General features: G+C 43.0%; 1 long non-coding RNA gene across 1 annotated transcript; it reads left to right on the top strand.

Moving 5' to 3' along the window:
* Positions 1-6,878: 6,878 nt before the first annotated feature.
* Positions 6,879-12,690, top strand: LOC142765255 (uncharacterized). The gene is made up of 2 exons (XR_012884121.1): positions 6,879-8,345; positions 8,879-12,690. It is a non-coding gene; the product is annotated as an uncharacterized LOC142765255 (long non-coding RNA).
* Positions 12,691-13,339: the final 649 nt, after the last annotated feature.

Raw genomic sequence — 13,339 nt, 5'->3', positions numbered from 1 at the left:
CGTTGCAGCTGAGACATTAAAGCAGGCGGTACATTCGAGACTGGCAAAGCATACATCACGCAAGAGAGTACAGCTGATTGGTAAACCTGTAGTGCCATCCTCTGATCAATGCCCCCACCCCTAGCAGTCAAGGCGGCTACATACTTAAACAGGGGCCGCGATTTTCACCTCAGATTCAACAGCAGGTCGCCAAGAAAGGTGATCATCGATGATCACACCCAGGCAGCGATGTTGGTGTACCCACTGTATCGGTGTGTCTCCGAGGTAAAGCCTGCTAAGGCTTCGACGAGAACCTTGCTTTGAATGATACGCGATTGCAGCTGGCTTCGCAGGTGAAAAATGCAAGCCAACTTTCACCAAGTATTCTGAAGCGGCATTCATAGCTCACTGCATTATACCACAAAGACGTGGATCATGGTGTGATGCACCACTGACCCAAAGTGCGATGTCATCAGCATAAATCACTGTTTGATGATACCATCCATTCAAATTTGGCACTAAGTGAGATCGACAAGATTCATTGCCTTCAAAATACTTCTGAGGGGAAGCTGCTGCAGCAATTGCTGGATTTGTGACCCCAAGCGCATTCTATAGAAATGCTGTGTAGCTACTCAAAGACAGATATGAAGACAAATGGTAAATAGAGCAACACCATCTACGAGCCTTGAGAGACATTCGATGGGTGAGACTGGCATCTGATGTGAAACAGCTGCGCAATCTGTACGATCAAGCTCAGACGAACATGCAAGGTCTCAACGTGCTCGGGGTGCCGACAAGCAGCTTTTCTGCAAAGCTCTATGATATACTCCTAAAAGCACTGCCGCAAGATATCGTCATTTCTTTGCCCCGCCAGCACCGTATAAACGAGGTCATGTTCTCAACATCGTTGCTACAAATGAAGAAAGAGCGTCATCGTGTCAAAAGCTGGGGGGCTTCCTACAGTTTACCAGCATCGAAATCGAAAGCCGAGAGTGATCTGGGACACAGAACTCGTCTGAACACACTTACAACAGCAAGCATGTTCCATCGGCATCTGTGCTGCATACCACACAAACGAAAAAGCAGGAATATGGTGAGTTCTTCTTCTGCAAACCCAACAGACATGAAACAGAAGTATGCGACGGTTCTCTAACCCTCGAAGAGAAAAAAAGATATGAAGTGCTATAAATAAGCTATACCAAGACACCTAGCCAAAGATTGTAGAAGACGCATAGAATGCAAGTCTTGCAAGAAAAGGCACGCAACAACTATGTACAACCCGAATGCAAAGGAAAGAAGTGACAAGAAATTGAGCACTATAACATCTGCTAACGAAACGCAATCAGATAAGGGTGAAAGATCAACAGCTGTAACGAGCTGCCAACTTGACAAAGGAGTGCATCTACAAACCTTCCGTTGTTGGGCGGGGGGAGATAAAGAGGCTTGCTAAATAAGAGGAATGTTAGTCAGCGGCAGCCAGCGCATATTTATAAAGGAAGGACTCACGGCACGATTCCAGCTGAAAGTAATTGGCGAAACAAAGCTGGCAATAAATGCGCGTCTTGAGTACCTCTCCAACCACGGCGAAGTAAAATAGCCGAATGTCACGTGAGAAGTCATTTTGGCGAAAAAGAACAGACCAGCGAAGCTATCACTATATCGGTCATTTGTCAACAAGTCACAGTACTGTATATTGACTGTTTGTTTAGCAAGAACCTACGTGCACTGAAATGTCATTAGCGGACGAGCTTACAATTCCCATGGCGCAAGATGAGCCTGGAATAAGCTTGCTTATTGGATCAGATCAAATATGAAAAATTTTAACAGGTTAAGTTATGAGAAGCCAAGATATTGAAGGACAACTGGATATCAACATCATATAGGAATGTACGTTGCAAGGACACGTGAAGAAACGGAGCTTTGTTCAAAGCCCATCCAGGGTTATGGTATGCGTATGAAGGACAGATACACATACGCAAGAGAAGATTAACGATGATCTGCAGTCCACTTGAAATTTGGACGTTATGGGCATCTCCCCAGAGGAATAACAGCTCACTTCTTCAAGCACGTTGGCCAGGTTCATAAAGAATATTGCCAAGAAATATCGAATGTTCGAAGTTGCTGTGCCATCCAAAGAACCTAACATACAACTAATCGAAGACAACTACTTTGTAGCAGCCCCACCGCGGTGGTCTAGTGGTTAAGGTACTAGGCTGCTGACCCGAAAGTCACGGGATCGAATCTCGGCTGTGGCGGCTATATTCCTGAAGGAGGCGGAAATGTTGTAGGCCCATATGCTCAGATTTGGGTGCACGTTAAAGAACCACAGGTGGTCTAAATTTCCGGCGCCCTCTATTACGGCGTCTCTTATAATTATAGGAAGGTTTTGGGACGTTCAACCCCACATATCAATCAATAAATCTACCTTGTAGCACGTAACCGCCTTCAGAGTCTTGTACGCAGACTTTATACTAAAGAGGGCCTGCTTCAAGAGTAAACCTAAAGAGGATCGTGCATACATGCCACATCGAGAAGTTATTCGTGAAGACTTGCTGACTACGAAGTTGAGGGTGGTATTCAATGCCTCATGACACGCAAGAGACCAGAAATCGCTGAATTATGGCTTATAAACCAGTCCCAATTTTAACAAATCCTTATGCGATCTCGCTGGTACAAGCTTCCAATGACTGCAGACATAGAAAAAGCATTTCTGCATGTTGGTATTAGGGTCCGAGACTGAGATCTCTTTAGGTTCTTCTAGTCTGCTGAGAAGCCAACGTTACCATTTAGGGAAGATGACATACAGGTCTGGCGAATGACGAGAGTACCTTCCGAATCGACGTCCAGTTCATTCATGCTAACAGCGACCATTCGGCATTACCTCAAAGCATGTGTACACAACGAGCAACATAGAGTGGCTCAACTACTGGCAAAGTCATTCTATGTAGACGAGGTGCTCTTTGTGGCAGATAATATACATGCAGCTGTAGATCTATACGCTACCGCAAAAGAAATAATAAACGCCGCTCGAATGCCACTCAGAAAGGGGAAAACATGTTCTTGGGATGAGCAGAACTTATTTGACTCAAAAGAGCCAGCTCTACCTAACAGCGGTAGACAAACATGATCTAAAACGAAAGTCCTCATAATGACGTTGAACAGTGAGACCGACAGCCTTACTTACAGTTTAAAAAATATCTCCCCATTCTTAGGGAAGACTGAAGATACGAAGCGCTTCGTTCAGGAAACAGTATCTAAAGTTTATGACCCACTGGGACTTGTTGCTTCTTAAGTGGTACGAGGCAAAATCTTATTTCAGCTGCTGCTGGTTCGTAAAGTGTATTGAGAAGAAGAATGACCAGACCCTAAACTGTGGCAGTCGAATATCTGGAGGAATGCTTTGGTTCACTTTCTCAAGGTCAATGTTCTCGAACGTTTGACGTCAGAGGTATATGATATTCGTGGCGTTCAAATACACGTCTTTGTGGACTCCAGCGCTAAACCTTATGAAGCATGAGTATATGTTCGCGCCGATGTTGCTAACAGTGACAGCACGAGTCTCATTGCTGCGAAATCAAGAATCGCCTCATTGAAGCTTCTATCGTTGCCATGCCTCGACCTAATGGGAGCACTAATATGCAGTAGATTGCTGAATATGTAGAAGAGACACATGCCTTTTTCTTGACAGACTATTTTGATTTATGTGGACAGACTCGACTATGACCTTGAATTGCATTCAAGCAGATTCATGCAAGCAAGAAGTTTTCTTCAAAAACTGAATCACTTAAATGAAAGCAGTAACACAAATATTGAATTGCTGCTGGCAGCATTGCCCAGGTAATGGAAACCAAGAGGCGAATCGTTGGACGTCTTGATACAGAAGAACGTTTGGTGGCAAGGACTGAGCTGGCTGTGGCTAAGTCCATCTGAATGGACACAGAGGAAACTCTTAGCTGCTGAAGAGGATCATGAAGTAATTGATTCGCCACAGTTAGTCCTTCAAGTAGGTGACAAAATGCGTGAGCGGAGAGCGCCAATATTTCACTTAACAAGGCACAGCTCTCTCATCAAATTGCTGAGAGTCACGGCATGGGTACGACACTTCGTATATAACGCTGATAAAAGTTGTCCGAGGTATGAGTCTCTGAAGACTGAGAAATTATTAGCAGCTGGGCGCTATTGAATACACCAAACTCAAAGTGAACCATTTGATGAAGAAATGTTCGCGCTTCCTAAGATGCAGGTCTACCTGAAAATTCAAAGGTAACTGACTTGCAACCATTTAGAGATGTATAAAACCTACTTACAACTGGTGCACGGGCGGCTACGAAACCTCAATGAAAGCTCTGATACAAAGCCCCTATTGGTGCTACCGGACGATCACTATTTCACGATTCTCAAAGCTCGGGATTCCCATGTCCGCACAATGCATGAAGGCATAATCGTCACGCTAAACCACCTGAGAGAGCACTTCTGGGTGAGGGCAGCCTGACGACACCGGAAGGAGCTTCCTTCGGCCCTACTGTGTGACGCTCCTGCTCTGAATTGCCACTTATAAAGCTACCGTCCCCACCAAGGCTCCATTGCAGCAGCGACAGCGGGATGGTCACGTACTGAAGTGAATTCTGTCTTTCGTGCAGATACCGTATCGTGCCCTTCCAGCGCGATTACCGGCACGTGTAGGGCATTCTGCCGCCGTGAGGAGGAGCTACCATAGGTCTTGACTGATCAAATTCATCATTTGTGCCGATCTGACAACCCGTTGAGGGCAGCCTGACGACACCAGAAGGAGCTTCCTGCAGCCCTACTGTGTGACACTCCTGCTCTGAATTGCCACTTATAAAGCTACCGTCCCCACCAAGGCTCCATTGCAGCAGCGACAGCGGGATGGTCACGTACTGGAGTGAATTCTGTCTTTCGTGCAGGTTAGTAGTTAAGTATTCTAAGGTAACCCTTCTGTTCAATTCGCTGTTGCTGCTGCTACCGAAGTACTGTAGTTTTTTTTCTTTTGCAATTTATGGTGTGACTGAAACTTGTTAAGCGATGCCGACGTGTGCCGAACTTGCGAAGCGCATTGATGCAATTGAAGCGAACTTTAACAATGAGACTGACCGTCTGGCTCATGATGTCTTCGGTAAAGTCTTGTTGAGAATGCAATCTTCAGGAATTGGTGTTAAGGAGCTCAAAAGCGAAATTGACGATTTAAAACAGAGCATGGAAATTCTGAATGGCATTGTTGAGACACTGCGCTCAGAAAAAGAGGTACTCGCTGCCGATAACAAAAGACTGTTGAACGAAAACAGCTTGCTCTCAAAAAAGGTTCAAGAACTTGAACAGTACTCCAGAATCAACAATGTAGAAATCAAGGGCATTCCCTGCACGCAAAGGGAAGACTGTATAGCGATTTTGCAAAAAGTTGGCGATACAGTTGGTTGCCCCCATGTGCCCTCTGACCTTGACATTGTGCACCGTGTCCCGACGAAGGTCAAGGAAAAAAAGAATGTTGTTGCTAGGTTTTGCTCGCGTTCGAAGAAGAATGAATTCATTTCTAAGGCACGTAAAGCTAAGTTGTGTTTTGGGGATCTTAGTATCTCTTCTGCAATCAACAGCCCTGTGTACGTAAATGATCACCTAACGCCAACAAATAAATCATTATTCACCAAGGCTCTAACTCTAAAGCAAGCCAATAACTGGAAATTTTTATGGACAGAGAATTGTGCAATTAAGGCAAGGAAAACTACCGACAGTCAGGTTTACCGCATTGCTAAGGAATCTGGGCCCGGATTCACAAAACTCACTTACGAAAACATTTTTGCGCAAGAGACATTTTCTTGCGTAAGTCGATTCACGAAACGAAAAAACGTCGTGAGAGGCCATAGTTGTCACATCGGCCGCTGCAAATAAAGCGCGCTGTGACTGCCCGGGAACATGTCAGCGATGGTGATGCAGTTGCTATATTTGCTTACGTCACCGAAAAGTGCTCGTAAGTGGATTCACGAAGCGAAATTGTGCGTAAAAACAGCACGGCTGAGAGAAAATCCCAAGAGTGGTCCGGACCACTCTTAGGAACAATGTGGCTACTTAGAACCTGCTGCCGCAGCGGTATACTTTGGTGCCCTGGCTGGTTTTGAGTTAATTCACGCCCATCAAGGGCTGCCTGATGACTGCTGGTGCGTTTTTATTTCTTTCGGCGCTTTGAGCTTCGCGTGTTGTTTCCCTTGTACGCAGTGGATGGTGTTGACAACCACCATCGTCCAATAAGTTCGAAGTCGCAGTAATTGAAGAATTCTATTGGGCGTCAATGGCATAAAACTACGCATCTAAATATTTGTGGTTGGATGAAAACCAATGTGATACGTGAATGGTCGGTGCATTCGAACGCGACATGGCATAGGATCAACCTTATTTGTTATGTTGTTGTGTTGCGCCCCATCTCATCCAATTAAAAGTGCGACTCGAGATCCTTGCCTCATTGGTGGAAATTACCACCAAAGAGGTTAATGGCAGCACATTCTTTGCACGCTATTGGAAATAAAAATGAGAGGAAGTTTTCAGTGAGTAGTTCCTAAAGTTTGTGCTCTAGTGTACTTTCATTGGCTCTAACTGTCCAATGGTTGCGATCTCTGAAATGCTGCTGTCGATACACTTTGGGACGATCTGGAACAAAACGTACTTTGTAAACCAAAGCGTATTAGGGTTGCGCATGATTACGCATGGAACTACAAACAAATCATGCATCTTCACCTTCACTGTTCAGACACCGATATGGACCGTGATACTATGGCAAGCAATCGGAATGAAATGACCCTAGTAACTTTGTATGACACCAAAAATATGCCAACCCTCACAATTCTAGAGCAAACCTTGCCTGAATTCATCCTTGCGTCAATTAGCAGCCATTTAACTTGGCGCACGAACATCATTCAAAGGTAGAGCGAGCCACTGACATGTATTTTGTGCGACGCAGCGACCACTTGACCTGAGAATAATAGCGTTGCGAAGGCGAATCCCCTGTCGCATGCTCTGATCGAAGCAGACGACAAACGCGAGCAGACGACGGCTTGGCCGACAGGCACAGCTTGTGATTGGTTGTGAAGCAATACCCTCTACATCAGCTCACTCCGTGACGTTGCCACAACACTTCTTTCATCTGGCACGCCTGTCCTGTTCGTCATATCACCCCCCTCGCACATAAGAGAAATTTTTTTCATGCCGTGAAAATAGTGCAAGTACTTTCTAAGAGCTCTCTTATCATCTTATGTGCTTCGCAGTTGTCGAAAACAACATGGCGTCGTAAACAGCATATCGGTCGGTGCGACTTTCAGCAAACGCTTCTCTCACGAGTTACTTCAGCGTTTGACCGGATGTGTTGTGATTACAGCAGCTCTTTCGGTGCGTGTAAGCAGTGCGGAAAGCTGTGGCAGTGCAATGGTGTACGGTGAAGCGCAGCGAAGCCTGTGCGTCGGTGTGGTTATCAAGCGGGGATCGGCGTCGATGTATCGACGACAACTGGCACTCGAGAAGCCTGCAATGTGTGTTTGTGTGCCGGTAACAGTTCGTTCGCTTGACTTTCCAGTCTCTGAGTTTGGTGCTGTGCGACATTTCGGATTGACCGCGTTTTGACACGTTACTTGAGTGACCCCAAGTACGTATGGAAACGTATGAACTACGCGCTCGGTTCTTGCTTCACCACTAGTTAGCCCGCACGCTTCTATTTACTTGAGAGCAATGTACTGTTCAAGAGTGAAACGATGTTCGTTGTGAACAGTGGTGCTGTGTTGACGTTCCAAGACTTGTGAACAAGCTGTGCTCATGTGACCGAAACTTGAAAGACAGCGTTGACAACTGTTTTGCCCTGCGAAGTCGTGGTGGGGCAGCTTGGCGCTTTTGTTTGTTAAGTCGTCACTTCTCCTTTTTGTGATAACCATAGTCCTAGCGCTGTGATGTGATCAACCAAAACTGCGAGATGCTACATTCTGTTGTGGATCGTGTTACTTTGGAAGCGCGCCTAGACTGTTCTTCGGTAACAAATTGAGAGTTCTATGTGGCAGCGAGAGCCTGTGAACGTCAAGCTTCCCTCCAGCCCCCCAAAAAAGCAAAGATTTCACCGGTGCCTTGCTTTGGATGAAATTGTAGGCCAATATCGCCTAACTACAGGTTTCCGAGTTCGTCTGGCCATCGTTTCGCACGGCACTAGAGCCTTGACAACAGCCGGTCATGGCCAGTTCTCACACTTTATCAATGGACGTGCACGCCTGGCCAGCCCTTCATTGCTGTCATTGGCAGCTTCCAGTCTGCAGATGCCCTTTGCCTGTTCCCCGTACTTGGTTCCTTATGACACCGACGGCCACTAAATGCTGCCATCGGTGAGTTCACCTTGCAGAACTAAATTTCACCGGTACTATAGTTCACGCAGTTCTATAACGTGTGCAAGTTTTTAAGCCCATCAGATGTAATGTTTCTCTATGGTAAGTTGAAGCATGAAAAATTTACTACTACTGTTATATACATACATATATTAGGGAGCAAATACATAAAAAGTTTTTTGTGATTTGATACAAGTGAGCTCTTGTTTGATTATGAGGTTAGGCCTGTCGATTGACCACGTTTGATAGTTGGAAAGTTAATGTGAATTTATTTTTCAGGAGCCAGGTTGCACTTAAAAATTTATGTTATTTTGGAAAATTAGTTCTATAGACGATTACCACTGTGGTAGTACTATACTTCAGTAGGACATATATATTGCGGTACGTAAATTTTAAATGAGGCTTCAGTTTATTTCAAAGTGATTATAGCAGACTTTGGTCACTTTAACTAAGTGTTAGATTCCTCAAATAAGTATTAGAAGTGAGTGCTTTTAATGATTGTTTTTAAATATCTCGTTTTTGGCTCTTCACAGATCGCAGAGATTGGTTTGTTAAGGTCCTGTGATGCATCGGTTGCACATTTTGGCACATCAATCCTCATCATTACTTGGAGCACCTGTACAAAAATAGGAAGGACACGTTCTCCCTAACTGTGCAAGCCTATGTCGCTGCTCGGACTGTTATCATTCAGCGGATGTGGCGTGGAAGCATGCATGGCAGCCTCATCTGGAAGGACTGCAATCTGCTTGGGAGCTTCGAGGGCACAAAACGGCCTAATGGCTGGCTGCTAGGATAGTTTTTCTTTAATACAAACGATTACGTGAACACCACTTACTGTGCACAAATTGAAAACCCAAGCATGGTTGCTTTCAGTGGATACCTGTAATATTCTTACACATAATTCTTATTCAACATTTATAGAACTAAATTGCAAGATAATTGAGAATGTTGAAAGCTGAAAGCCTGCCGCTTATGAATGAAACTCCAATAATCTGTGACTCAAAAGCTTGTGCTTTGAAACGAGCACAAATACTTTGATTCCTTATTGAGCTCTCCAGCTTGTGACTCCCTCTGTGGATCAAGTGCTCTGGAAGGAAATGGCAAGTGGGTGAAAATTGCCTGGCTGTTCACAACTTGCAAGGAAAAAGAGCTCTCGAAGAAGCCTCAGATGACATAGGGCCAGTAACTGCATCTTTTACCTAATGTAGCCTTTTCTGTCTCAGTGCTGTTGCTTGTGTTTCAGCCGAACATGTTCACCACGATTGCATAGTGATATATATTTTTCTACAAATTGTACCTTACCTAAGTATGCATTGTTGATCTCTAAAGGTGACGTTCAGTGTGTTTTAAAGCCATGGCTTCTCATTTCTCTGACTGTGGCTAGCTTATTTCAGCAGCAGTGCGATGCAGCTAGCACACATGCAATCCAAGTCATGGAGCGCTCCTTTGGTGTTCTGTGCAGGACACAGCATATCCATCCGGCAAGACACTGGCATCAACAATAATGGTGAGTGTTGGTGGCACCTGTAGAGCCCGTTGTGTTTGTTGTGTATGATTATTTCCCCTGATGAAGTGCATTTTTGAAAGGTTTTCTTCATTTAGAATAATACATGTCAGAAACAAGCACACTCATAATCCACAAGTTCTTTGTGTCTTCTAGACTGCCCATTTGCTCCTATATGCGGTATGGCGAGCTGGCTATGTTAGATAGCCTTAAAGTTATGAACATTGGCTGTTGTGTTGTATTGCAGTCTAACTTGTGTTTCTTAGTGAACTTATTTGTGGTCTACTTCTCGCACCTAGTGTAAAGTCGAAATAAAAGAAACTCTATTGGCTTTTTATGCCTGTAAGAAGTTTGATGCCTTCATCTATAACATTGTGGTTTTGCTCTTGTATCATATTAAATATATTTTCAGCCTTCACTGTTTTTGTGTGTGTGTTGAGGCTTGTCATTGGCTTCTGAAAATACAATATCTGTAAATATGAGCACATAATTGACAACTATACACTCTTGCATGTAGCATGGTTGTAACAATGATCCGTATTTTTCTAAGTTCCAGCAGTAACAAGGGGTTCGGTGCTCCACAGTCATGTACAGTGTATCAAGAACAGAGCACAGAAGACCAACAAGAATAAAGGGACTGCCAGTGACTGTTCTCCTGCTCAAAGTTTACAACAGCAGAAAGAGCACATTGTGATGTCAGGAGCAGCTGCTGCTTAACTTCTTAGCAGTGCATTATTCAGCAGTTCCTTTGCTTGCATTCAAAATTATTTAAATTTTGCATGAAAGATACCAAACTATGACACTAATTTAAAAGCTGCTGTAGTGTTAGTGGGCAAATATATTTGAGCTGAAGATTTTAACATGTGTGTTAAGTGCCGGCGTGCCTCTACATTTGCATGCCAGAAATCACAGCATCCATGGCCGCCAATGGTAACTGTGTTTGCATTTTTTGTAGTACAAGAAGTAAAGCCATGGATGCAGTAAACATGTACTTAGTCGATGTAATCCTTCAGTGTACACTCATTTGTATAGCACCAATGATGCCATGAGTGTATAAGCTCTGGGAAGTGAATCTATGTGGATTATTTTATTTGGAAGGAAAAGGATCATCACTACTCCTAGTATATCTTAACAGTAGATTTTAGTGCTTGGGTATTATCCCACTGCCTGTCCGTCCTTCAACAGTCTACTTATCTACTGTGTAAGTGTAACTTTTTAAATGTATACTTTGCTCGGATAGGTTTGTTCATAATGTAATGCAAGTGACTTATCATCTATGCAGCTCTACTCAGACTAGAAATAAAAGTATTTATTTTTATATGTAGCTATAGCATGCATTCACTTGTGTTTTTCTAAGTGCCTGTACAATTGTTTAGCCCTACAAAAATGCTGGTATACTCTAATATTGAATCTGGCATCTTAAAATAGTTTGTTAGTGGAAGTAAGAATGTGTTTACAACCAATATTACTATCCTCAGATGAACTGTGAAAACTCTCTGGAAATTTATTTACAGTTTTTGAACGTTGTGAAGGCAAATGTTATGTTCTTTTATTGTGGTCCCTGTTTCATGCAAACGACCCATAATTACTTGGCAGTGGCACAGTATTAGTTGTTATTTTACACATATGTACTGAGCAACATCGCAGTTGAGGCCAGCAGCAAGACATACATGCAGTGCACTGGAGCATCACCTCACATAGTGTACAGTCTTTGCCCACCAGTAAACTCAATATTTTTCAAGCAGACTAATAGACAGCTGTATGGGAACTGTGTTGGTGTGCAAACTTTGAAGTCTTCTTGAGGAGTGTTTTTCATCATTTTTGTCCAAGTGAAGTAGCTACCCAAGGCCACAACTGGTGGGAATGTGGTGATTTCCTCTCTCCAAAAGCACTTCTACCAGCTGCCTCAATGTTAGCATGGTGTGAATTCACGAACTGGAAAAATAATTGGTCTTTGTTTTCTTGGCCGAAAGAGTCACTTCCACCGTTGAGCCACCACGACGCGCCAGAATAAAAACTTTTAGCTACATAAAGTTGATTCTACTTTTGAGAAGTGTTTTGGGGGAAAAAAATGACACCTATAGCTGTCAATATAAACACTGTTTACACCAACGAGCTTAGTAGCTTATATTTGTATTATTCATGTATTGTCTAGAATTTACTCGCGCTGTGCCAACTTTCAGCCCAAGTGTCCTAACATGCTTTGTTAGTGGCTTGTGAATGAGCCAAGCTATGTAAATAGAGTGATATTGCAGACATGTACAAAATATTGATGCACAGCCCTTTTCTTTAGCATGACATTGTCAAGGGCTTTATTGTGTTTTTTATAAAGAGTGCTTGTCACTGGGCATCAGCTGAAAACTATGCATCAAGCTTTTGCGAGATGGTTCAGAAACACCGTGTTCAGACATAACAGTGCCGGTGGATTTCTCTCGTAAGTTACTTTCTGTAGTATATTCGAAATGAGTTTATTATAATTGTTGTTTTATAGCCATTCATTTTAATATTTACACCTGAGTGTGTGTATGTATGTATGTATGGGTGTACATATGTATATATGTGTGTGCGCATATGTATGTATGTATGTATGTATGTATGTATGTATGTATGTATGTATGTATGTATGTATGTATGTATGTATGTATGTATGTATGTATGTATGTATGTATGTATGTATGTATGTATGTATGTGTGTATCTTTTAAATGAGAATCCGTTTATCATTGGTGAGTAAGTTTGGTAATGATATTGCTGAATTTGTTTCTAGTTATTTCTCTTTTGAGCCATTATACATTTCAATTTGTTTTGTACTGCATAAAAATAAATGTAACCTTACACAGAATATGTGTGTTCGAAGAAGTTGTTTTATTTACCAACCTACAGTCATGGGCAAGAAATTGGGTAAAATGGAACGGACCTGCGAAGATTAGTTTAGAGCATAGCTACTCTACATGGCATATCTCGTACACATTGCGTTGGTTGAATATGTCAATTTCAACCTTTCAATTTTAATCAGAATAAGCAAGCTATCACCCGTGGTTGTATATGTGTGTGATATTTATGCATACTGTGATACCAGTTCGCAATTACAATTAAGGTCACAAACCTAGTCAAGCTGAATACACGAATTTTGTCCATGCACCTTTCATCTGCACTGGAACTGTTGTTAATAAAAATAAACTTCAGTTTAGAAATTTATTCTAGTAACCAAAAGCAGGGTATCTCTTTATCACACAAATCAAATTGCCATTGTTCTGTTCCATTCTGGACAATAGGGGACCCTCTCAGCAGAACTCGATTAACTGCTATAGTTCATTTTAACCATTGACAGCGACATTACACTGAAGCGTGCAGCATGACAAATAGCGGGAGAGAAGACACAAACTAATCACTCTGTTCGCGTCAGCGCTAACTGTCCGTGCTCTTTGGTCTTGCTGCATGTGATGATGCCCACCAAATTAGCACGAAAGCGTGTCCCTACAAAGGCAGTC

The sequence above is a fragment of the Rhipicephalus microplus genome, chromosome 6 (genome assembly GCF_043290135.1).
Source record: "Rhipicephalus microplus isolate Deutch F79 chromosome 6, USDA_Rmic, whole genome shotgun sequence".
NCBI classification, from domain to species: Eukaryota; Metazoa; Arthropoda; class Arachnida; order Ixodida; family Ixodidae; genus Rhipicephalus; species Rhipicephalus microplus.
This window is presented reverse-complemented; position numbering and strand designations above follow the sequence as displayed.